Raw genomic sequence first — 25,936 nt, 5'->3', positions numbered from 1 at the left:
TCTATTTTTTAATGCCTGGCTTGAGATCGACTGAAACCCTCCGAGATCGACCAGTCGATCGAGATCGACCAGTCGATCGCGATCGACGTAATGGGCACCCCTGGTGTAAAGAATGCAGAAATGAAACATGACCCGTAAACTGCTGCCTATCAAATGGCAAAAAATCTGCGCAGAGCACATACTGTATATTTGAAAATCTGATTCTGGTTACGTCAGTGCCTCACCAGCTATAAACCTCACCGCACGTCACTGCCATACACCACACCTCCAGCTGTAGTTGATCCGCGGCAACAGCTGGTTGAAACTTCAGTGGCCGTCATTAATGACAGACAGCAGCTGGATGGAAGAAAGGAAATCTGAACATCTGCCTTTGAGCTTTGCTGGATGTGATCTAAAGTCTGCTTGCTGTGTCCCCTGAACAATACCAGCAGCAGCGGCCAAGCTATTAACGGAAGCGTCCTCCACTGTACCCACACTCGCTGTCGGGCGGTAGTCGGTCGTGCAGAATTTATTATGAAGAATATAAATCCTGCCAAGCTCACCTCTTATTGTCTGCCTTCTGTAGTGCAGCTGGGAATAAACCTTAGCCTTATGTTATTTTTGTTGGACCAGTCAAATGTGAAGACCTGTGACGGTCTTTGTTATGCCCATTTGATTGTAGACTCTAACGGCGATATGAAAATACTACGCTTCATTAGTTTGGGCACTTCCAAGTTGACGATGTCAGTTCAGTTCATGAGACAATTGAGAAGTAGACAAGTTGTGTTAGCTCTTACAAGCCTTGGAAAAGATAAGACTGTAAGTAAACTGTTTAACTTGTTTATGTGACTCAATATTAAGGTGGAAAGTGGTTTATTGAAAAAACGATTTTTGTGCACTGTTTCAATGGATGTTTTAAGGACTTAAAAATGGCGGCCAGTCGTATATTTCCACCATCGAAATAGTTTCAACACTAAGCAGTATTTGTTTGATGATAGCACTGTATATTTCGTGCAAAGCTAATATTCACATATCAGTATGTTATTTGAATCACATAGCATATACATTTGTCGTTGTGTGTATTTCAGTTTTACAAAATAAAAGTCCGGCGCAAGACAAAAGTAAAGATAGGAAAAAGACAAAGCGAGATCAACAACAATAAAGAGTCTAAATGGATTCATCTGCTTTGGAACTTTATTAGAAGGCCTTGGATTGTTTATTAGCTGTCCGCCAAGCTGTATAACCTCAACACATATAGTTAGGGCGGAACAGTCTTCTATAGCTTCCATAGCGTTTCTGCTCAAGACATTCTTCATTCATTGCTCCGAGCAGCGTTTTAAGTTTTACAGTATAACTAAAACAATTCATACTTACTGAACCGTACTGTGTGTGATGTCCGTAGGAGTCATTTCATGCATATTTGTGTGTGCTATCGTAATGTAATCAAGCTAGCATCGTTAGCATCAGCTAATATGCTAGCATGTTTACGAGTGTCTGTGTTGGTATTATTCATTTACAATGACATTGTTTCAGTTTTGTAAATTCACCAAAACGTCACCGATAGTTATTGAATCTGATTGGACAGCTAGTTTCGCAGCTTGTAGGTGTAGGACGTGACTTCTGTTTTGTTTGATCAGCCGTTTTACTGCCATGTTACATGCATCATTTGGAAACAATTAAGGTATTTAAATAAACAAAAAATTAGTAGCGGTATATATTTGCAGCTTATAGTCTGGTGCGGCTTATGTACAGTATGTAAAAATATTTTTTAATTCTAAAATTTGGTGGGTGCGGCTTAAAATAGGTGCGCTCTCTAGCCTTGAAAAATACGGTAATCCAGACTCGCTAGGGAGTCCATAGTCACTGGTTTGATTCCTGGGTTGGACTGAACGAGCAGACTCAAACGGTCTCATAAAGACAAAGAAGCGAACCATAGGTCAGAACTACATCCATGCAGCACTGACCTATATTATACAACACTGGCATTGAAACAGGAGTTCAGAACATTCCGAGAGATTCTCCCTTACCATTGAAAACATGTAATTAATTGAGTGAGAATTGTCTCCATTGATGATGTTGATGTCAATAATGCTACACTACCAACCCTGTCCTTCTTTGTTTTCCATTTAATTATACTTTTCACAGTCCCGCTATTTTGATGGACCTCATTCAAAAGGTCCCCAGAAGGTGAAAAGTCATAACAAAGGAATGGAAATGGCCTGTGGTGATTGTGATTTAGTTCCGCTGACCTGAGCATTGTCTAAGTACGCCTCAGGTTCAGTTGTCTGACAGGTTGAGGTAAATGGTCAGTGGGGCTCCATCTGGATTGGCCATCCATCCATTATATCTACCGCTTGTCCTGGGTCAGGTCCTGGGCCCCCAGACAAGAGGCGCGGTAAACCCTGGACTAGTCACCTGTCAATCCTACGGACATTAACACTGACATACACACCTATGGACAATTTAACATCTCCAGTGAACCTAACATGCATGTTTTTGGTGTGCAGGAGGAAGCTGGAGTACCCAGAGAAAAGTATATTAATCTATCTTTACCTATAAAATAATAATATAATAATATACGGTTCTGTTTGGTTCACAATTTTCAGTTTTAATGGGTCAACATATCCACAGCATTTTGCATTTATTTTTCTTTATCTGTTTGTTGATTGGTCTAAGAAAGGAGATGTCATTTCTGCACTATATACCATACGTAGAAGTGGAATGGGAGAAAATTGTTTATCAATGTTTAAATTCAGATTCCTCTCTTTAAACTGCCACTTATTTTGTGTTTGCATCAAAGTCTAAGACTAACTACACCCGCCATTAAAACTTACTACATGTTTTTTTTTTCCACCTTAGCATTGAATGCTTCACTCAACACAGACGTCGTAACGTCATCAAAGCTCACGCAACTTTAAACATTCACACACATAGCACCAACATTTTGGAACCTGAATGTAGTGATGGAAAAAAGGTACAAATATAATAAATCTATTTGTGGCATCCCAGGAGAAAGTTATTTATGAGTTTCACTTTTGCATCTAATTGCCTACAACTGTGGTGCATTCAATGATTGATTAAAGTTAGAAACAGAGGTGATGCCATAACAATAATTTAACGATAAAAATAATAATACGTTATTATGATTTGTATTATCCACTGATGATTGTCATATGCAGGGTGGAGTCGGCTCTCTTGGTTGCTTTGTTGGGTCCGCTCCTGTCTCTGGCCATGCTCCCCAAACCCCAGCAGAAGATGACGTGGAACACTGTTAGAATAATTATGTGTAAGTTATCACACAACTTTAGTATGCATAAAGTCTGATGCTATAGTTATTAGCTATTGTGCTCAAGCCATACTTTTTTTATCTGTGCAAGGACAAAACTTGTTGTCTGAGGGGTGGCCTCAGCCGCAGATGTTATCTTTGTTTTAGCCCGCTAACAGCCAAGGACTTCACGGACCTCAACAAAGATAAGACGACAGCATGCAGACGAAGCAGAGACAAGGCGAAATCAAAAGGCCCCAGCACATTCCGTCACGTATTGTGCGTACTGGAGCTGTTTTGCATGATATGTGTGACCACTCCTTTTAGAGGCGGCCTCAGTGATGTAGACTGGGGAACTCCTGAACTCCTTAGAGCGTAGGGTGAGACTGTGACTAAGTGTGCAGCTCCATGCGTTCTCCTCATGAGCTAAATTGAACTCTGTCTCTGCATGATTCCTTGCTTTTTGTCTATATAATAGAAGTCATCATTGTTTGAACCTGCCAAACACCGCAGAGCCCACCACAGTGTATATGTTTTTGTTGTTGTTTTTGTCTTGGTTTTACTTTTGTAGCTGTATGTAGAAACTGCTGGTTACATCAGCTCTGCTCTTTTAATGTCTTTAATGTCATTTGTGCTCTTTGATGTTTCCCTCTTACACACATGCTTATGTGTGCTATGGCTATGAGGTTTGTTCCTCTCTCTTTGGCCTGAGTCTAGGCCCCCTTTCCAGGGGCCAGGGTTTAGACTGATTTTTTTGTCTCCCCCACCTCCACAGTGTTTACCTGTTTCTCATCTTTTTCACAAGGGGCGCCAGAAGTTATGTCTCCCTGTAATGTTTGTCTGCTCTTGAGTGGGATTGTGCTGAAAATCTTAATCTCCCCTCGGGGATTAATAAAGTATTTTTGATTCTGATTCTCATTATGGGTATCAGCTAATCTCTAATTTACACTGTGAAGTAAAGGAACATTTGACAGATGTATGATATAAGTGAATATTGACAGGTTATATTATCATTTAAATCCATATTTTGGCCACTTTATTTAGAATTTGTTGAGGGATGCGGGGGTGTTTCTAAAAAAAATATAACCTTTTTTTTTCCAAAACAAAACTTATTTATTTAGGTGTTCTTGTCTAGATATGTTCTATATATGTTAATCCCATCTTTAAAAATGTAAAAACCTGAGTTTTACATGCGCTTTATAAAGCTTGTTGTTGTTATATCAAATCTTTCCTGTTTGGACGTTCACGTCCAAAACTGTTATCCGTAGGGGTCTCTCCTAATTTTTAAATAGACCGTCTCCGATGCCAGCACAGGAGCTAATGCCAGGCCACACCCTCGGCAAAAAAAAAACAAAGTCCATGCAGCACAACAGAGCCAGCAAACCGTGACACGGTTTCCCTGTGGTTTCACAGTTTGGCCTTCCAGTTGACACTTTTAGCTTCAGTCTCCAGACCTTGTGTGATTTCCGCCGCCCGCTCAAGGAGGATGCCTCACTACTTCCTGTTTATATAGGACACCAAAGAAAGTTTAAGGGGGGGCCGAGAAAAAAGTGCTTCAGCACAAAAGGAGCAACAATCTGTTTTTAGATGGCAGCTCTGTGTGAAGAAAAGCCAGTTTGCATTATGGATCGATCTGGACCTGCAGGATAGAGACGATGAAGACTCATCACATGTCTGTTAAAATGTAACCTTTGACCTATATGCACAAATATCCATCCCTCCATTAATTTTCTACCGTTTGTCCCTTTCGGGGCCACGGGGGGTCTTGGAGCCTATCTCTGCTGCACTCCGGCGGGAGGCGGGGTACACCTTGGACAAGTCGCCACCTCATCACAGGGCCAACACAGATAGACAGACTGCATTTACACACTAGGGCCAATTTAGTGTTGCCAATCAACCTATTCCCATGTGCATGTTTTTGGAAGTGGGAGGAAGCCGGAGTACCTGGAGGGAGGGAACCCACACAGTCACGGGGAGAACATGCAAACTCCACCATGACAGACCATGAGCCCGGGGATCGGACCCAAGACTTTCTTATTGTGAGGCACACGCACTAACCCCTAATATATATATATATATATATATATATATATATATATATATATATATATATATATATATCCATCCATTTTCTACCGCTTATTCCCTTTTGGGGTCGCGGGGGGCGCTGGCGCCTATCCCAGCTACAATCGGGCGGAAGGCGGGGTACACCCTGGACAAGTCGCCACCTCATCGCAGGGCCAACACATATAGACAGACAACATTCACACTCACATTCACACACTAGGGCCAATTTAGTGTTGCCAATCAACCTATCCCCAGGTGCATGTCTTTGGAAGTGGGAGGAAGCCGGAGTACCCGGAGGGAACCCACGCATTCACGGGGAGAACATGCAAACCCCACACAGAAAGATCCCGAGCCTGGATTTGAACCCAGGACTGCAGGACCTTCGTATTGTGAGGCAGACGCACTAACCCCTCTGCCACTGTGAAGCCCTATATATATATGTATATATATATATATATATATATATATATATATATATACATGTATTTATTAAAGGTAAATTGAGAAAATTGGCTATTTCTGGCAATTTATCGAAGTGTGTATCAAACTGGTAGCCATTCGCATTAATTAGTACCCAAGAAGTAGCTCTTGGTTTCAAAAAGGTTGGTGACCCCTGCTATAGGTGAATGTGGGTGGGAATTGTTTTTTTGTGATTGACCCGCAAAGTCTTGTTTTTATTACTTCAAAAAATATGCATTCTGTATGTGTAAAGTCAATCTAAAATTTTCGCAAGCTTCCATACGCACAAACAAAGGACTTGGGGGGCCATGTCATCCAGGGCAATAGAGGCATGGGTGCAGACTTTGTTGTGACCGATGCCCTCCTCTTGTTGCTCCGAGGAGGTCCGGCTGATGTATGGCCTCTAATCAGCAGCAGACAGACCTGCCACAGGAAACATCTCCCCATCACGTTTACGGAAACTAGCCCTTCTCCAGAGACATGCTGATAGGCACGGAGGGTGAGTAGGAGGAAAAACAATAGGATTCTTACTCTCTCTGATTTTCTGCACAGACTCTTAGAGTTTGACCCAGAAATGTACTGCTTGGCACCAGAAATCACTGTCGTGTCAATCAATAGTGCTGCAGTTAACAAACTCACTGGCAAATGCAAAAATGACCATATGGATTTTGTTAAGTCCCATTTGTAAAAGAATTTTGGAAAAAGTACCTATGACATAGGACCGATCAACCGTGTGGATTTTTTTCCAAAGCAAGCAAAGGAGATCATTTCCCACAATCACAACAAAGGTTATCCTTACATAATCTAACAATACTAAAGCAGTATCAACAATAATGCCTTTCACTGCAAAAAGTCAGTGTTCAAAAACAAGAAAAAAAAATACAAAAATGTGAAGTGAACTATATTTATATAGCGCTTGTCTCAAGTGACTCAAAGCGCTTTACATAATGATACCCAATATCTAAGTTACATTTAAACCAGTGTGGGTGGCACTGGGAGCAGGTGGGTAAAGTGTCTTGCCCAAGGACACAAGGGTAGTGACTTGGATGGCAGAAGCGGGGATCAAACCTACAACCCTGAAGTTGCTGGCACGGCCGCTCTACCAACCGAGCTATACCGAGGGGTATGAGAGGAATTTTACTTGAACCAAGCAAAATTATCTGCCAACAGAACAAGAGATTGAACCCCAAAAAAACCTTAAAATAAGTATATTCTCACTAATAACAAGTGCACTTTTCTTGGTAGGAAAAAATAGACCTTTGTGCTGAATATGTTAAAAAATATTCCTAAATAAGTAAATGCTAGTGCCATTATTTTAACATAATGATATACGCTCGGCATCATGATATATATTTTTTTCAGGCTAAAATTAAAAAATTATTACTTTAAAAAAGTAGTTTTAGACGTGTGAGTGTCGATGACACAGCTTTGCATCGGATGATATTGTAGTTTCAAGCATGTTTTATTCAATATAGGTCATAAAAGTTACAAGCTGTAATATCTTACTGATCAAAACCCTTAAAACAAGTAAAACCCTCTAACATAAAATCTGCTTAGTGAGAAGAATGATCTTATAAGACAGAAAATAATCAAATATCGCAGCTATTCGGCCATGCTATGGCTATGAATAGCGTCAATAGCTATTCGCTCAATAGCTTCAGTTTCTTCTTCAATACTTTCATACTCCAACCATCTGTTTCAATACATGCGTAATCTGTTGAATCGCTTAAATCGCTGAAATCCGAGTTTGAATCCGAGCTAATGTCGCTATATCTTGCTGTGCTATTCCCATTGTTTGTTTACATTGGCAGCACTGTATGACGTCACAGGGAAATGGATAGTGGTTTCGAAGATAGCGAAAATAAGGCACTTTAAAGCTTCATTTAAGGATATTCCGAGACCGGTAAAATTTAAAAAAAAAACTTCAAAAAATACAACAAGCCACTGGGAACTGATTTTTATTGTTTTTAACCCTTTTTAGATTGTGATAATGTTCCCCTTTAACACACAAACCTTAGGCATTGGTCAGGCTTAATATAGCACAGCATAGTATAATGTTGTCCTAAAATAAACATAATTAATAACGAATATGTTTCTTACATAAACTGTCAATAGTATTAAAGTGCAAATACAATACAAAATTCATCATTTTAGCAATAATTTTTGCACTTAAGAATTTTCTCTTTGGCTTTAGCTCCATTCTTCTTCTGTTTGTTTTCAAACGTACTTAAGGTTTAAAACTTAGTCAAATGATAAGAAACCATGTCTTGATCACAAAAAAATATTGTTTTCTTAACCTTAGGCATAGGTCAGGCTTAATATAGTGCAACATACAATATTGTTGTGCTAAAATAAACGTAAATAATAACGAATATGTTTCTTAAATAAACTGTCAATAGGATTAAAGTGCGAATACAATATAAATTCACAATTTTAGCCATAATTTTTGCGCTTAAGAATTTTATCCATGACTTTAGCTCCAATCTTCTTCTGTTTGTTTAATATTGTCATTATTGCCAAAAGTTGTGTAAAGATGTAGTACAACTGAGTACCGCTGCGGCCCATGCAAACCACAAATAAAACATATATTTGTCGGTGGCCCTCTAGGAGGCGCTCGCGGCCCAACACTGGGCCCTGGACAAATGGTTAAAGGGGAACATTATCACAATTTCAAAAGGGTTAAAAACAACAAAAATCAGTTCCCAGTGGCTTGTTGTATTTTTTTAAGTTTTTTTTTTAAATTTTACCGGTCCCGGAATATCCCTAAAAAAAGCATTAAAATGCTTGATTTTCGCTATTTGCGATGCGACCATCCATTTCCCTGTGACGTCATACAGTGCTGGCAATGTAAACAAACAATGGTGAATACCACAGCAAGATATAGCGACATTAGCTCGGATTCAGACTCGGATTCCAGCGGTTTAAGCGATTCAACAGATTACGCATGTATTGAAACGGATGGTTTGAGTATGAAAGTATTGAAGGAGAAACTGAAGCTATTGAGCGAATAGCTATTGACGCTATTCGTAGCCATAGCATGGCCGAATAGCTGCGTTAGCATCGCCGGTAAAATGTGCGGACCAAACAATCAGGACTTTCGCATTTCTTGACACTGGAGCAACTCAAATCCGTCGATTGGTAAGTGTTTTTTTCGCATTAAATGTGGGTGGAAGGAAACATAATATAGTTGCAAATGCATCTGCAGGTTATCCATACATCTCTGTGCCATGTCTGCTTTAGCACCGCCGGTAAATAGCATGTTAGCATCGATTGGCCTAGCATGTTAGCATCGATTAGCTGGCAGTCAACATCAACAAAACTCACCTTTATGATTTCGTTGACTTTATCGTTGCAAATGCATCTGCAGGTTATCCATACATCTCTGTGTCATGTCTGTCATCACCGGTAAAATGTGGAAACACTCCGGTACATTCAATGGGGGTCTGGCGGCAGACACTTTCGCATCTTTGGGCCAGTGGTGCAACTTCAATCCCTCCCTGTTAGTGTTGTTACACCCTCCGACAACACACCGACGAGGCATGATGTCTCCAAGGTTCCAAAAAATAGTCGAAAAAACGAAAAATAACAGAGCTGAGACCCAATGTTTACAATGTGTTGAAAATGAAAATGGCGGCTGTGTTACCACAGAGACGTCACGTTCTGACGTCATCGCCACAGAGCGATAAACAGGAAGGCGTTTAAATCGCCAACATTCACCCATTTAGAGTTCGGAAATCGGTTAAAAAAATATATGGTCTGTTTGTGCACCATCAAGGTATATATTGACGCTTACATAGGTCTGGTGATAATGTTCCCCTTTAAAAAACACTGTTCTAATGCATATATTAGCTTGACACGGATTACTTAACGAGGTCCTTTTATGTAAACCCAACTTTTCTTACCTGTAGGTACTTGTTTTTGTGTATTTGGACCCCATAAGTCTTGAAAATGTGAAACTAAACCACGGAGGCATGGCAGAGATATTTATAAAACAATCTTGCCTTCTTGCAAACTTTCTCCAAACAAGCCGTTTGGAATGTGAGACTTAAGAGGCATTATTTTGCCTTAGTTACATCAGCGGATATCTCCATATATGGTAGCGGTTTACCCGAAGAGCTTTGCGCGAGTCTGTCATTTTTATTCAGATGTAGGGGAGGGGGATTGCAGCTTACTGCAAGGTTTGTTCCCCTGGGATGCAAACGGACCTCTCCAGACAGGACTTGCAGGTAGGAACATGATTCATTTTTGAAAATTAAAGAAGTACAAAACAGAAAACATCCCGATCGCACTCGAAGCGAAAACTATCACTTAGAATAGACTAAAGACAATTAATACTCACGTAACAGGTGCATGAAGCAAACAATGAAGCCAGACCGACTGACCGGAAAAGGCAGGATTAAATAGTCCCTCTGATTAGTGCTCGTGAAACAGGTGAGCATCCCGAGCACCAATCAGAGTCAGGTGGAAACAATAAGCCCCCATGGTAACTAAAAGCCAACAAGGGTGCACAAAAACAGGAACTAAGGGAGTCCAAAAGTAACAGAATATAACAAAAACACGGATCATTACAGTGACGGTCAGAAAGTGTTTTGAAGATGGTCTGTCAAAACAAACTATGCACAATTTTGACCAGAGAACCACCATAACATGTTCTGTACAACTTAAAGAAGTGCTTTCAATATAGACAAAAATCATAATACGACCCCTTTGTGTATGCGTTACACATATATGAAGTAACAAAGGTTCTAATGCATATTAAATCAGACACAGATCACTTTCTTCATTTTCTAAAAACTTTCTGTTCAACAAATTTGTTTCTTTCACTTGATCAATAGTCATCATCTGCCCTGGCAGGTGCTTTGTGTCTTGGCCCTTGGGGGCTTTCTTACCATGACAGGTGAGGCTCCGTTTTTGAACCCCCACCCCCGGCCAGCTTGTGTGAGAGAGGGCGATGAGTCGCCAGTCACTCTGCTTATGAATAGGCCGGCCTGCCTGTCTTGGTGGAATGTTGAAAGCTGTTTGCCTTTTCGGTTGTGTGAAAGCATGTCACTCTATAGTGTGGAAGCTGGAGATTATCCTGGTGAAGAGACGGGGTGTCGTCCCTTCTTCATCCCCCATCATGCCAACTTTTGTGGCTTTGATCTTTCCTCATACACAGCCTCCTGTCTCCTGCACTCCAGCTCTGTCTATGCGTGTTAAATAGTTATTATTCATTAAAATGGCTGGTAGGAGATGTTTAAAGAGGAACATTATCACCAGACCTATGTAAGCGTCAATATATACCTTGATGGTGCAGAAAAAAGACCATATGATTTCCGAACTCTAAAAGGGTGAATTTGGCCATTTAAACGCCTTTCAATTGTTCGCCTGTCGGAGCAATGACCTTTCACCCGTGATGTCACAACGTGAAGCAGTCCGCCATTTTCTCAAACACCTTACACACACCAAGTCAAATCAGCTCTGTTATTTTCCATTTTTTCGACTGTTTTCCATACCTTGGAGACATTATACCTCGTCGGTGTGTTGTCGGAGGGTGTAACAACACGAACAGAGACGGATTCAAATTGCAACAGTGGCCAAAAGATGCGAAAGTCCCTCGTTTGTTCCGCACACTTTACCGACGACAGCTATGCTACAACAGAGATGGCAAGAATGTGTGGATATCCTGCGACACTCAAAGCAGATGCATTTCCAACGATAAAGTCAAAGAAATCACAAAGGTGAGTTTTGTTGATGTTATTGACTTATGTGGAGTGTGCTAATCAGGCATATTTTGTCACGGCATGAATGCAAGCTAATCGATGCAAACATGCTATTTAGGCTAGCTGTATGTACATATTGCATCATTATGCCTCATTTCTACCTATATTTGAGCTTTCCCTCCACCCACATTTAATGCCAAACAAACACATACCAATCGTTGGTTAGAAGGCGATCGCCGAATTCGTCCTCGCTTGTCTGTCGTGATATGGCTCAATAGCTTCAGTTTCTTCTTCAATTTCGTTTTCGCTATCTGCCTCCAAAGATCCGTTTCACTACATGCGTGATCTGTTGAATCGCTTGCGCCGCTGAAATCCGAGTCTGAATCCGAGCTATTACGCTATACCTTTCTGTGCTATCCGCCATGTTTGTTTCTGGTGGCTTCACGCAGTGACGTCACAGGAAAATTGACGGGTGGATATAACGACGTTTAAAATCAGGCACTTTGAAGCCGTTTTTCGGGATATTGCGTGATGGGTCAATTTTGAGAAAAACTTAGAAAAATAAAATAAGCCACTGGGAACTGATTTTTATTGGTTTTAACCCTTCAGAAATTGTGATAATGTTCCCCTTTAATGTCTGCAACATGGCTGTGTGAGTACATGTGTGTTTGCAGGCTTGAGAACAGGAGGTAAGAGATCAGGTTTAGACTTGCCCTCTAAGCCCTAATGCTAAAAAGCCCTCAGGCTTGTAGCCTTCTGTTGAGAAAGCTGTCAGTTTCCATGGTTCTCACAAAAAAATAAACCTCTTCCAGGTTCTGCTCAATTTACAAGTAAAATAGCTGAGGGTACAATGCAAGGTAGAGGCTGACCTTTCTGGAGGAACCTGAAGAGCAGGGGGGGGGGTCATGCACAAGGCCGCCCCTGCTTGATGAAGATGTACCACCCTAAACAAAGCCCAACAAAGACAGGAAGGGCTGAGCCACTCAACCTTAGACCCAAGCTAAATCCTCCCAACCACAGTGAGAGGGTCGAAGTCGTCGTGTGATGGGTAGGGAAGATTGTTTTTCCTGTCGTAGAAGTTATTCTCAGAGGACAGGACGTAAACAACCTGACTCGACACTCTTAAAAATGCACACACTTTTTAACACTTACTGGGTGGAGGAGGCTAATGTCAGAGGTTTTACGGTTCTGGATGGACAACCAGGAAGAAATAGTTAAGTGTCTCCTACTTGCATTGACTCTTAACGTGGAAAATATTCACTTCTTTTATTGACTTGTGATTTAGAGCTAGCCAGAGGTCAAAGTTTTATGATGTTGGACACTTGACTTTTTTTTTTTGCATTAGTCTCAGTGGACATTTGGTGCTCGGTGCACGATCACTTTTTGGCATTGAATGTTACTGCAAACCTTTTAATGGAGAATCATAGTTTGATCATATTACGCCTGTACTGGCTCACCTGCACTGGCTTCCTGTGCACTTAAGATGTGACTTTAAGGTTTTACTAATTACGTATAAAATACTACACGGTCTAGCTCCAGTCTATCTTGCCGATTGTATTGTACCATATGTCCCGGCAAGAAATCTGCGTTCAAAAGACTCCGGCTTATTAGTGATTCCTAGAGACCAAAAAAAGTCTGCGGGCTATAGAGCGTTTTCCGTTCGGGCTCCAGTACTCTGGAATGCCCTCCCGGTAATAGTTCAAGATGCTACCTCAGTAGAAGCATTTAAGTCTCACCTTAAAACTCATCTGTATACTCTAGCCTTTAATTAGACCTCCTTTTTAGACTAGTTGATCTGCCGCTTCTTTTCTTTCTCCTATGTCCCCCCCCTCCCTTGTGGAGGGGGTCCGGTCCGATAACCATGGATGAAGTACTGGCTGTCCAGAGTCGAGACCCGGGATGGACCGCTCGTCGGGACCCAGGATGGACCGCTCGCCTGTATCGATTGGGGACATCTCTACGCTGCTGACCCGCCTCCGCTTGAGATGGTCTCCTGTGGACGGGACTCTCGCTGCTGTCTTGGATCCGCTTTGAACTGAACTCTCGCGGCTGTGTTGGAGCCACTATGGATTGAACTTTCACAGTATCATGTTGGACCCGCTCGACATCCATTGCTTTCGGTCCCCTAGAGGGGGGGGGGGGTTGCCCACATCTGAGGTCCTCTCCAAGGTTTCTCATAGTCAGCATTGTCACTGGCGTCCCACTGGATGTGAATTCTCCCTGCCCACTGGGTGTGAGTTTTCCTTGCCCTTTTGTGGGTTCTTCCGAGGATGTTGTAGTCGTAATGATTTGTGCAGTCCTTTGAGACATTTGGGATTTGGGGCTATATAAATAAACATTGATTGATTGATTGATAGATTCTTGGGAGTAGACTCGTGTAAAGGCATTTTGACAAAATCTGCTTACAGAGAAAGTATCGGTTGAAAAAAAGAGTGAGGTGTGTCAGAAAAAAGTTCCAAGACTGGTATTAGAAAAGATGTACAGTAGAACCTCGGTTCTCGGACGACCCACATTTCGGTTGTCGACGACAATTTTTGCCGAAGGTTATTGTGCAGCCAAACCTTTGTCTGGAATCAAAGAATTCCAAACGTTGGTGTAGGGTTGTACGGTATTCCAGTATTTGTATGGTACCACGATACTAAGGAGTCATATTCGGTACTATACCGCCTCTGAAAAGTACCGGTCCTCCACCTCCTCCACCCCACTGTAATGATACCAAGTACAGTAGCATATCTAATCGATACTACTGTGATTACATCAATATTTTTGGCATCACAACATTCTTTGATTTTTTAAAATTTATATCATGTTTATAAACTCAGGAAATATGTCCCTGGACAGATGAGGACTTTGAATATGACCAATGTATGATCCTGTAACTACTTGGTATCGGCACGATACCCAAATTTGTGGTATCGGTGTGTGAATGTGTGTGTATGTGGGCGAATGTGGAAATACTGTCAAAGCGCTTTGGGCTATAAAAAAACGCTATACAAGTACAACCCACTTACCATTTACCATATCATGCCAAACCAATGTAAAGTGTCAAACAAAAGAAAAATAAATAATTATTACATTTTAACAGAACTGTAGATAGTGAGGTGAATTATATTTATATAGCACTTTTCTCAAGTGACTCAAAGCGCTTTACATAGTGACACCCAATATCTAAGTTACATTTAAACCAGTCTGGGTGGCACTGGGAGCAGGTGGGTAAAGTGTCTTGCCCAAGGACACAATGGCAGTGATTAGGATGGGACAAGCGGGAATCGAACCTGCAACCCTAAAGTTGCTGGCACGGCCACTCTACCAACCGAGCTATGCCGCCCCAATAGAACATGTTAAAAGAGAAAGTAAGCAGATATTTACAGTAAATGAACAAGTAGATTAATAATTCATTTTCTACCACTTTTCCTTAATAATTTTGACAAAATAATAGAATGGGAAATGACACAATATGTTACTGCATACGTCAGCAGACTTAATTAGGAGCCTTTTTTTGCTTACTTACTAACAAAAGACAAATTGTCTTGTATGTTCGCTATTTTATTTAGGGACAAACTTGCAATAAGAAACATATGTTTAATGTACCCTAAGATTTTTTGTTAAAATAAAGCCAATAATGCCATTTTTTGTGATCCCCTTTATTTAGAAAAGTACCGAAATGTATCGAAATAATTTTGGTACCAATACCAAAATATTGGTATCAGGAAAACCCTACATTGGTGACACAGTCCCTGTACACTTTTTATTGAGTACAACTGAAAAATAAGCGACCATGGGGCCAAAACAAATTGCGACTGAGAGGACTTTGATAAAAAAAAGGTGCAAAATAATGTTATAATGGTGTCCAAACTTTTTCCACTGAGGGCCGCACATGGGACCAGGAAGGGTCTCAGTCATAAAAATGTTAAAAATAAGTCATATATAACTTTTACAAACTGTATTATATTCATGTGCTTAAATCTGTAAATTAACTTAAGGTCAATCTGTAGATATGAAAATGTTTTTTTTGGTCGGTTTTTTTTTTAAATGTTTTATGTCCTTTTTGTCAAAACCATGTTTTTATGGCAAAACACAAAATATGTCATGCCTGTAAATCAGTTTTATGTTTGATCATGTTTATGTTTTGTTTTTGGACTCTTGTTTACCGTTTTGCACTTACGGGTTTTGTTTGTTTCCATAGTTACTCATTAGTTTCCACCTGGTCTCCAAGTCACGCCGCTGTCCTCAGTCTCACACCCGTTAGTAATCATCATCACAGTCATTATTTATACCATTCTGTTTCTGTCCTCGTCCTGGGAAATATACTTGCTTACTTACTATGACCACGCACCTACCTTTCCTTGCCACGCTGAATCTTGATTTGACCACGCCACGTAAGATCTTGTTTATATTTATGCCTCTGTGCAAGTTTTTGTTTTGTTTTGTACCATTGATAGTATCTTTTGTTTTATTTGTATATAGTCATGCCATTGTGCTGTTTTGTTTGGAGTTTAGTATAGATTACTATCCGCCACTGAGCGCGCCCTTTGTTTTGCCTTTTTGTATTTAGTTTGTAAATAAATTAATCATGTACTCACATTCACGTCTGGCTTGTTCCAAATATCGAAGAAGCAAAACAAATCCAAGTCAAAGTCCTGACAAAATATACAATACAATTTCCTCCCATGTAGTAATTGGAGCCTTACAAAAGTTCAAATATTTATAACACCATTTATTTTATTCATTATTATTTTTTGGGCAATGGCCTTTTAGTTTTTCCTTTTTTTTTAAAGTCCCACTAAAATTCTTGTAGATCTAAAACGGCCCCACTCATAAAACTGTTAAAAATAAGTCATACACTTTTTGGGGATTTTGCGCATTGTTCTCAATCAATAAGAGAGACAAAAACACACATGTCTTTTTTTCTACGATTTTAAAGATAATAAATAAAAAAAACGCTTGAAAGAGGCTAATAGGAGTCACTGTCAATTTCCTCTTACAAATTTCAAAACCCTCCATCAACGTTTTATGTCCATCAATCAATCAATCAATCAATGTTTATTTATATAGCCCTAAATCACAAGTGTCTCAAAGGGCTGCACAAGCCACAACGACATCCGCGGTACAGAGCCCACATAAGGGCAAGGAAAAACTCACCCCAGTGGGACATCAGTGACAGTGACTATGAGAAACCTTGGAGAGGACCACATATGTGGGCAACATCCCCATACCCCAGGGGAGACCAAAAGCAATGGATGTCGAGCGGGTCTAACATGATATTGTGAAAGTCCAGTCCATAGTGGATCCAACATAATATATATAATGTATTAACAAACACATTCATAACAATATGTAATATGTGCAATATTTACCGTATTTTGATCATTTTAATCAGTTCCGGGACTGGTTTATTCAGTGCACTGATTTTTGTTTCTATAGCAACGCACGTTTGACTTCTGTTAACATGTGTGTTCCTACTTCCGGAATCAAACACAAGTGTTTTCTAATCATGGCAGACTTGAACGACTCTTTTTGGACAAATGAGGATTCACAACCTTATACTTTTGCAGCTAAATATACTGCTGCCTATAGAAGCGAGCACAAAGGAAGAGTGAGTTGTTAGAGCAGGCGGAAGCCGGGAGAGTCAGGTCAAAGCGATTTTGATGCTAAAAATATGGAACTTGGAGCCACGCTATTTCAACATAAATGGAGTGCTTACCCAAAATCAACAGGAAAAATTCCGTACACAGTTTATGGCATGTAAATTAGGTATTGTTGATGGTTTTTGAATGCATTTTTAAAGTGATTTAGGGGTAGAATGATTTTTCCCCATTAGCTGCATTACAAGCCAAGGCTAAGCCTATCTTTACATATTAGAAAGTGAAAACAACAAAAACCTTTTGTCTTCTTGTCTCTCGTGATTGTGAACGATAGGCGAAATTCCCCAAAAAAGTACAGTTCCCCTCTAAGACTCCAGATCACATTTTCATCAAGTTTTTATTATGTTTCAATGTTTTTTTTTTGTTTTTTTTTCCCATTTTAACAAAGAAAACTTTGTTTTACAACTCACCCAAACAATATTTCAAATTGGAATTTTTGATGTGACGTAAATGGAGCCTCAAATAGGTCAATAATTACCCACATTGACTTTGGTTCATTAATCTTTTTTGAGCAATGATATGCAACTTCTTCTCTTTACATTTCAATCATCAATCAATCAATAAATGTTTACTTATATAGCCCTAAATCACGAGTGTCTCAAAGGGCTGCACAAGCCACAACGACAACCTCGGCTCAGATCCCACATCAGGGCAAGGAAAAACTCACACCCAATGGGACAATGAGAAACCTTGGAGGGGACTGCAGATGTGGGGGGAAAAATCTATTTATATTCTGTTGCTTTGATGATTGGTTTAATGAGTGTAACTAATAAAATAAACAATCAACTTCAGACCGCATAAAGTGCCCGAAATTTAAAACATGCAGACATAGTTTCTAATAGAGCACACATTAGAGCATTGGGTTGTGGGTACTGTGAACAGCCAACAGTGGAGATTCATTTTATTTTTTATTAATGTACACATGTTAAAAGTACAATCTCAATGTTGATTATCTGCGTTTATTATTTAAAAAATGAAGTTTATGGTAAGCAGAAAGAGGTTTGTTTTATTCAACTATTTCCCCTAAAATATGCATTGAGGCTATAACATGTTTTACCCGATTAATTGAACAAACTAATCATTAGATTACTCGATTACTAAAATAATCAATTGCTGCAGACCAAAAACCTGACATGTGACTCACGCGGTGAGTCGAAAGTATTGCAATCAGTAGGAAATGGCATCCTAATAGGCCCATGCATCTTCTTTTAAAATGGTCTCCTGGAAATCCATGATCATGACTTCGGTGTGTAAAGTGTGTATGACAAGTGGTTAAACTTAGGTACTGCAACGTGTGTATTGGTGCCCAAATGGAAATTCCTGACTTGTGTGCACATGTAGAGTGTGTGTGTGTGTGTGTGTGTGTTAATGTATGTGTGCACGCAAAGCCAGGCTAAAGTGGCTGAATGCGATACACTGTCGCTCAGACGCACTAAACCCGGGTCTTAGTCTTAAGTTTGAACCCTTCAGGATTTGTCAGAGATAAAAGTAAAACAAGTGAAACTGAACCGTTGCTGAGCTGTAGTGAATTTCCCTGCTCACAGCAGGAGATGTTCTTTAGAAATAGTTCCTCCAGATTTCTTCACAGTATATACTGAGCATATACTATGGGTCAAATATGTTATACAACTAGTATGGGGTAGCAATGTATGACACAAGTATTAGTTAGACACAATTTATTTGCAACGTTCACTCTTCTATTTCAAAATACATTTTCTTTTGAGGTGTTTTGTTTTTATTCATGCTAAATATATATAAAGGGGAACATTATCGCCAAACCGATGCAAGCGTCAATATATACCTTGATGTTGCAGAAAAAAGACCATGTATTTTTTTAACCGATTTCCGAACTCTAAATGGGTGAATTTTGGCAAATTAAACGCCTTTCTGTTTATCGGTCTTTTAGCGATGACGTCAGAACGTGACGTCACCGAGGTAACACACCCGCCATATTCATTTTCACATTACAAACACCGGGTCTCAGCTCTGTTATTTTCCGTTTTTTCGACTATTTTTTGGAACCTTGGAGACATCATGCCTCGTCGGTGTGTTGTCGGAGGGTGTAACAACACTAACAGGGAGGGATTCAAGTTGCACCACTGGCAAGAAATCTTCTGCCAGACCCACATTGAATGTACCAGAGTGTCTTCACATTTGACCGGCGATGCTAAGACAGACATGGCACAGAGATGTATGGATAACCTGCAGATGCATTTGCAACGATTAAGTCAACGAAATCACAAAGGTGAGTTTTGTTGATGTTGTTGACTTATGTGCTAATCAGACATATTTAGTCACGGCATGACTGCCAGCTAATCGATGCTAATATGCTATGCTAATGGATGCTAACATGCTATTTACGCTAGCTGTATGTACATTTGAAACTAGATACCCACATTTAATGCGAAACAAACACTTACCAATCGACGGATTTAAGTTGCTCCAGTGTCACAAGATGCGAAAGTCCTGATCGTTTGGTCCGCACATTTTACCGGCGATGCTAATAAGGCAGCCATGCTATGGGCCACTTCCTTAGGTACACCCACGCTATGGCCGAATAGCGTCAATAGCTTCAATTTCTTCTTCAATTTCGTTTTCGCTATCTGCCTCCATACTCCGACCATCTGTTTCAATACATGCGTAATCTGTTGAATTGCTTAAGCCGCTGAAATCCGAGTCTGAATCCGAGCTAATGTCGCTATATCTTGCTGTGGTAACCGCCATGTTGTTTGTATTAGCAGCCCTGTATGACGTCACAGGGAAATGGATAGTGGTTTCGAAGATAGCGAAAATAAGGCACTTTAAAGTTTTATCTAGCGATATTCCGGGACCGGTAAATTTTTGAAAAAAACTTCAAAAAATACAACAAGCCAGTGGGAACTGATTTTTATTGTTTTTAACCCTTTTGAAATTGTGATAATGTTCCCCTTTAATGGGCTCCAGTCTTCTCTACACAAAACTCATCTACAGTAGTCATGACTGTATGGATAGGGGCACACTTACAGTATGTACTGTGTAGATCAGGGTTATTCAACTGAATTGTTTTGGGGGCCAATTTTACAGAAACCTAAGGACCCCGTTATGATTAGTCTTATTTTGTCAATTCTGAAGAACTAGCGTCCTCTATAGTGGATTTCCTACCCCATCCTATCTTGCTGATTGTATTGTACCATATGTCCCGGCAAGAAATCTGCGTTCTAAGAACTCTGGCTTCTTAGTGATTCCCAGAGCCCAAAAAAAGTCTGCGGAATATAGACATTCTTGCCAACCCTGCCGATTTTCCCGGGAGACTCCCGAATTTCAGTGCTCCTCCCAAAAATCTCCCGGGGCAACCATTCTCCCGAATTTCCACCCGGACAACAATATTGGGGGCGTACCTTAAAGGCACTGCCTTTAGCCTCCTCTCTCACTTGAAAAGGAGACTATTATATATGTCTCTGTTATCCAGAGATTTATCTATAAGCCATGAAGTAGGCAGGCACAGTGTGACGCTTGGCGGGCATCGTGATGCGAGAGGTGCTCTTCCTGGATGCACATCGGGCACAGACACAGCGTACAGGTAAGAAATAATGATTTATTAAAACTAAAAACAGACTAAGAACAGAAACAACTTGCACTTGGCACTAAAAGGTGAAACAAAACGCTAGCATAGGAGCTAGGAAACACAAGAGGCTAAGCACAGAAGCTAGCGAGTCCAAAAACAGATAGCCGAGTCGTCACTAGTGAAACACAAACTGTATGTACACTAAGCAACGAGAAAACAAGTGAACGGTAAGGGCAGGCTTAAATAGAGTCTCTGATCAAAAGCAGGTGTGCGAACAGGGCAGGTGAAAAATCAATTTACCATGGTGACGAAAACAAACAAGGAAGTGCCACCAGCAAACTTAAGGCAAACGTTAGCAGAACATAATAACAAAAGGATTCAAAACCTGAACATAACATGATCCAGGCAGCGGATCATAACACACGGAGCTATTTCTCAGCGTGTGTTTATTCCAGCCGGCACGTAAATACAATGAAACACAACATCCAGATTTCCATAATGCATTGCTTCAAAAACTATGGCAAGTAGTAATGTCCAAAAACATAACAGAGACAAAGCAGAAGAACGAAGAAGAGACATGGCGACGACGAGAAAGAAGAAGGAGTACGCTTGCAAGTTCCAAAATGATTGGAAAAAATAATTTCAGTTCATCCAGGACAGCTTGAAGGGGAAGGGTTATGCTGCCTGCTTACCGTGGATTGATTAACGTGGCTTAAACAAGTTGTAAGACTTATTCGGGTGTTACCATTTAGTGGTCAATTGTACGGAATATGTACTGTACTGTGCAATCTGCTAATAAAAGTTTCAATCAATCAATCAAAGCCTGCAAATTTTGTAGATCAGACTTCTCCATTGGCTATAGGACGTATTATATTCGGGCTCCAGTACTCTGGAATGTCCTCCCAGTAACTTAAATGCCACCTAAGTAAAAGCATTTAAGTCCAATCTTAAAACACCATTTGTATATGCTAGCCTTTAAATAAACGCCCCTTTCAGACTAGTTGATCTGCCGTCTCTTGTCTGCACTGCCCCCATCTCCTGCGTGGAGAGGTTATTAGGTGACCACAGATGACGCGCTAGATGTTCAAAGTCCGAAACCCGGGGTGGACCACTCACCTGTGCATCAGATTGGGGACGTCTCTGCGCTGCTGACCTGTCTCCACTCAAGATGAACCCCTGCTGGCCCCACTACGGACTGGACTCTTCACCACTGGACCACTCGACGTCCATTGGTCACCCAGGGAGAGGGGTCCCCACATCTGCAGTCCCCAAATCTGCGGTCTCCTCCAAGGTTTAAAGTTAAAAAATTAAAGTACCAATGTTTGTCAAACACACACATTAGGTGTGGTGAAATTACAGTATCCTCTGCATTCGACCCATCCCCCTTGATCACTCCCTGGCAGGTGAGGGGAGCAGTGAGCAGCAGCGGTGGCCAAACCTAGGAATCATTTTGGGGATTTAACCCCCAATTCCAATGTTTGATGCTGAGTTTAAGTTAAGCAGGGAGGTAATGGGTCCCATTTTATAGTCTTTGGTATGACTGGTTTGAACTCATGACCTACTGTTCTCAGGGCGGACACGGGTTGAGTTTTTTTCTTGCCCTTATGTGGGATCCGAGCCGAGGATGTCGTTGAAGTTTGTGCAGCCCTTTGAGACACTTGGGATTAAGGGCTATATAAATAAACGTTGATTGATTGATTGATTTTGTCAGAGTTACAGGAGTGCTCTGTCGTTTTTAAGGACCTTCTGCAGGAAAGAAAGATCATCTCTATGGCAAGACTCCAGTGTTTTTAAGAATCTGCTGCAATAAAGGTGAGTCTTTCACAAGTTTTTTTGAACTGAACTCTTAGGCCACCATCTGAATGGGCCAAATAATGAAAAAAGAGAGGACCTAAAATGGAACCTTGAGGAACACTACTAGTACAACTAAAGACATTCAATCAATCAATCAATGTTTATTTATATAGCCCTAAATCACAAGTGCCTCAAAGGGCTGCACAAACCGCAACAACATCCTCGGTAGAGCCCACATAAGGGCAAGGAAAAACTCACCCCAGGGGGACGTCGTTTACAGTGATAATGATGACTATGAGAAACCTTGGAGAAGACCGCGTATGTCTCCGTAGAGTGATTTGCCCTGAAACCGGATTGAATGGTTTCACACAGATTGATTTGACGATAAGTGTTCATTTAGCTGTTCTGCAACAATTTTTTGGAGGATTTGCGAAATAAATGGTAGTTTACCATGAGGTCAGGATCGAGGTTAGGTCTTTTAAGGAGAGGATGAATAACCGTTTTTTTGAATGCTAGGGGAACAGTGCCAGAGGAAAGTGATACGTTTATAATATTAAGCACTGTTGGACCTAATAATACAAAGAGCTCCTTAATAAGTTTCTCAGGAAGTGGGTCAAGTAAACATGTTGTTTGTTTTATTCCATTTACACGTTGTAACAATTCTTCTAATGTTATTTCATCAAAACGAAAGAAACTATTTTGGAGGGCAGTATCCACCATATATGAAGTTGTATCTGTGTTAATAGAACCCAGTTGTAGCTGGGATGCATTTTCTTTAATCTCCTTTCTAATGAGTTCAATTTTCTTATTAAAGAATTTCATAAAGTCATCTGCCGAGTGGGTGGAGCTACTGGTAGGAGTCCCTTGTTGGGTTAGTGATACTACTGTACTAAACAAAAATTTTGAATCGTTTTTATTAGGCGGATGAGATTTGAGTAATATTTAGCTTCAGCTAAGGTAAGCATGCGTTTTTAGGTTATTAAAGGGGAACATTATCACAATTTCAAAAGGGTTAAAAACAATAAAAATCAGTTCCCAGTGGCTTGTTTTATTTTTCGAATTTTTTTTCAAAATTTTACAACTCACGGAATATCCCTAAAAAAAGCTTTAAAGTTCTTGATTTTCCCTATTTGCGATGCGACTGTCCATTTCCATGTGACGTCATACAGGGCTGCCAATACAAACAACATGGCAGTTACCACAGCAAGATATAGCGACATTAGCTCGGATTCAGACTCGGATTTCAGCGGCTTAAGCGATTCAACAGATCACGCATGTATTGAAACAGATGGTCGGAGTATGGAGGCAGATAGCGAAAACGAAATTGAAGAAGAAATTGAAGCTATTGAGCGAATAGCTATTGATGCTATTCGGCCATGAAATTGGTGTACCTAATGAAGTGGCCCATAGCATGGCTGCCTTATTAGCATCGCAGGTAAAATGTGCGGACCAAACGATCAGGACTTTCGCATCTTGTGACACTGGCGCAACTTAAATTCGTCGATTGGTAAGTGTTTGTTTCGCATTAAATGTGGGTATCTAGTTTTAAATGTACATGCAGCTAGCGTAAATAGCATGTTAGCATCGATTAGCATAGCATGTTAGTATCGATTAGCTGGCAGCCATGCTGCGACCAAATATGTTTGATTAGCACATAAGTCAACAACATCAACAAAACTCACCTTTGTGATTTCGTTGACTTAATCGTTGCAAATGCATCTGCAGGTTATCATACATCTCTGTGCCATGTCTGTCTTAGCATCGCCGGTCGAATGTGCAGACACTCTGGCAAATTCAGTGGGGGTCTGGCGGCAGATTTCTTGCCAGTGGTGCAACTTGAATCCCTCCCTGTTAGTGTTGTTACACCCTCCGACAACACACCGACGAGGCATGTCTCCAAGGTTCCCAAAAATAGTCTAAAAAACGGAAAATAACAGAGCTGTGTCCCGGTGTTTGTAATGTGTTGAAAATGATAATGGCGGGTGTGTTACCTCGGTGACATCACGTTCAAACGTCATCGCTAAAAGACCGATAAACAGAAAGGCGTTTAATTTGCCAAAATTCACACATTAAAGTTCGGAAATCGGTTAAAAAAATACATGGTCTTTTTTCTGCAACATCAAGGTATATATTGACGCTTGCATAGGTTTGGTGATAATGTTCCCCTTTAATCTATCACTCCATGCTTGATGGAAAACCTCAAGTTTAGTCGAGCGCCATTTGCGTTCAAGCTTTCGACATGATATACTGACTTCATCTGAAAAAAAAAAAAAAAATGACTGACTTCATCTGAGACAAACACGCTTCAGCAAGACCTAAATTACATAAATCATATTGCAGAAAAAACTGTGTAACTGCCAAAAAGTAGAGGACTTAAAGTTCTTGTCCATCACAAGTTTGGACCCCAGTGTTCTACCTTTGCTCGCAAGGTTAAAATGTCAAAGCAGGGATCTGCCGATGTGTTTCCAGTGGTCCAAGTTCCTCTACACAACAGGAACATTCAAATATTTGTAGGACTTAGCTGCAAAAATGTTTGGAACTGGATCTATGGTGTCCTTCGTGGGCCAGATTTGGCCCCCAGGCCGCCGGTGTAGATGATTTGTGCGGTATTAGAATTGTACATCCCAGTAGCTCAAGGATTAGAGTAAATACTGAATTAGTGTGGGGCCGCCCTTTAACAGTCTTCTCATAAGGTTTACTATTGATACAAGACGTCTCGCTAAATCCCCCCAGCTGTGTTTTCAAGCCCGCCGTCCCTAAACGAGAGTGCACCGATGATGTGGATCAGTCCATTTCAGAGGCTGAAATAGCTCGGGGCTTTGTCCAAATATTTTCTTAGAGTCCCTGCTTCATTTTGGTGACAGCTAAGCGACTGACCCACGGCTTTGACATTGACTCTGGGCCTGTTTTGGGATCGTTAAAGGCCAATTTGTCAGCATTCACCACCAGGGAGACGCTGAGAAGTGTTTCAAGGGGCCTCACATCTGGACCTTTTTGGGTTTTAACAGTGTCCTGATTCCTCCTTTCGAAAGCTGTAGTGCTTGTGTGCGTTCTTTGGTCTGAGGGCGTGCAGCACCACCCTACCCAAGAGTCACCTGGTCACATTTTGTAATATTATTAATCCCAAATGGGAAGTTTAGTGTGTACTGTATATTGTTGCATGAACATGAGCTCGGTAAGAAGAGATGCGATGGGGCCAATCAGTCGTTGTGAGGACAGTGTGAGAGTAGGAATTGGACCGCGTGGAAACTTTGTATCTGTTTTTTAGTTAGTATGGGTCTGGGGTCAGCTACCCACTGCTCTTGTTAAAAGTCAAGTTAAAGTTAAAGGCCTACTGAAACCCACTACTACCCACCACGCAGTCTGATAGTTTATAAATCAATGATGAAATATTAACATTGCAACACATGCCAATACGGCTTTTTTAGTTTACTAAATTGCAATTTAAAATTCCCGGGAGTTTCGTCTTGGAAACGTCGTG

The 25,936-nt window shown here is 40.7% G+C and overlaps 1 protein-coding gene across 1 annotated transcript in view; it reads left to right on the top strand.

Moving 5' to 3' along the window:
* Window positions 1–25,936, top strand: part of LOC133556919 (NPC1-like intracellular cholesterol transporter 1) — a 118,164-nt gene that overhangs the window by 59,368 nt on the left and 32,860 nt on the right. The window lies entirely within an intron of this gene.

This window comes from Nerophis ophidion, linkage group LG07, assembly GCF_033978795.1.
Source record: "Nerophis ophidion isolate RoL-2023_Sa linkage group LG07, RoL_Noph_v1.0, whole genome shotgun sequence".
Classification (NCBI taxonomy): domain Eukaryota; kingdom Metazoa; phylum Chordata; class Actinopteri; order Syngnathiformes; family Syngnathidae; genus Nerophis; species Nerophis ophidion.
Note: the sequence above shows the minus strand (reverse complement) of the source record. Positions and strands in the feature narration are given on the sequence as shown.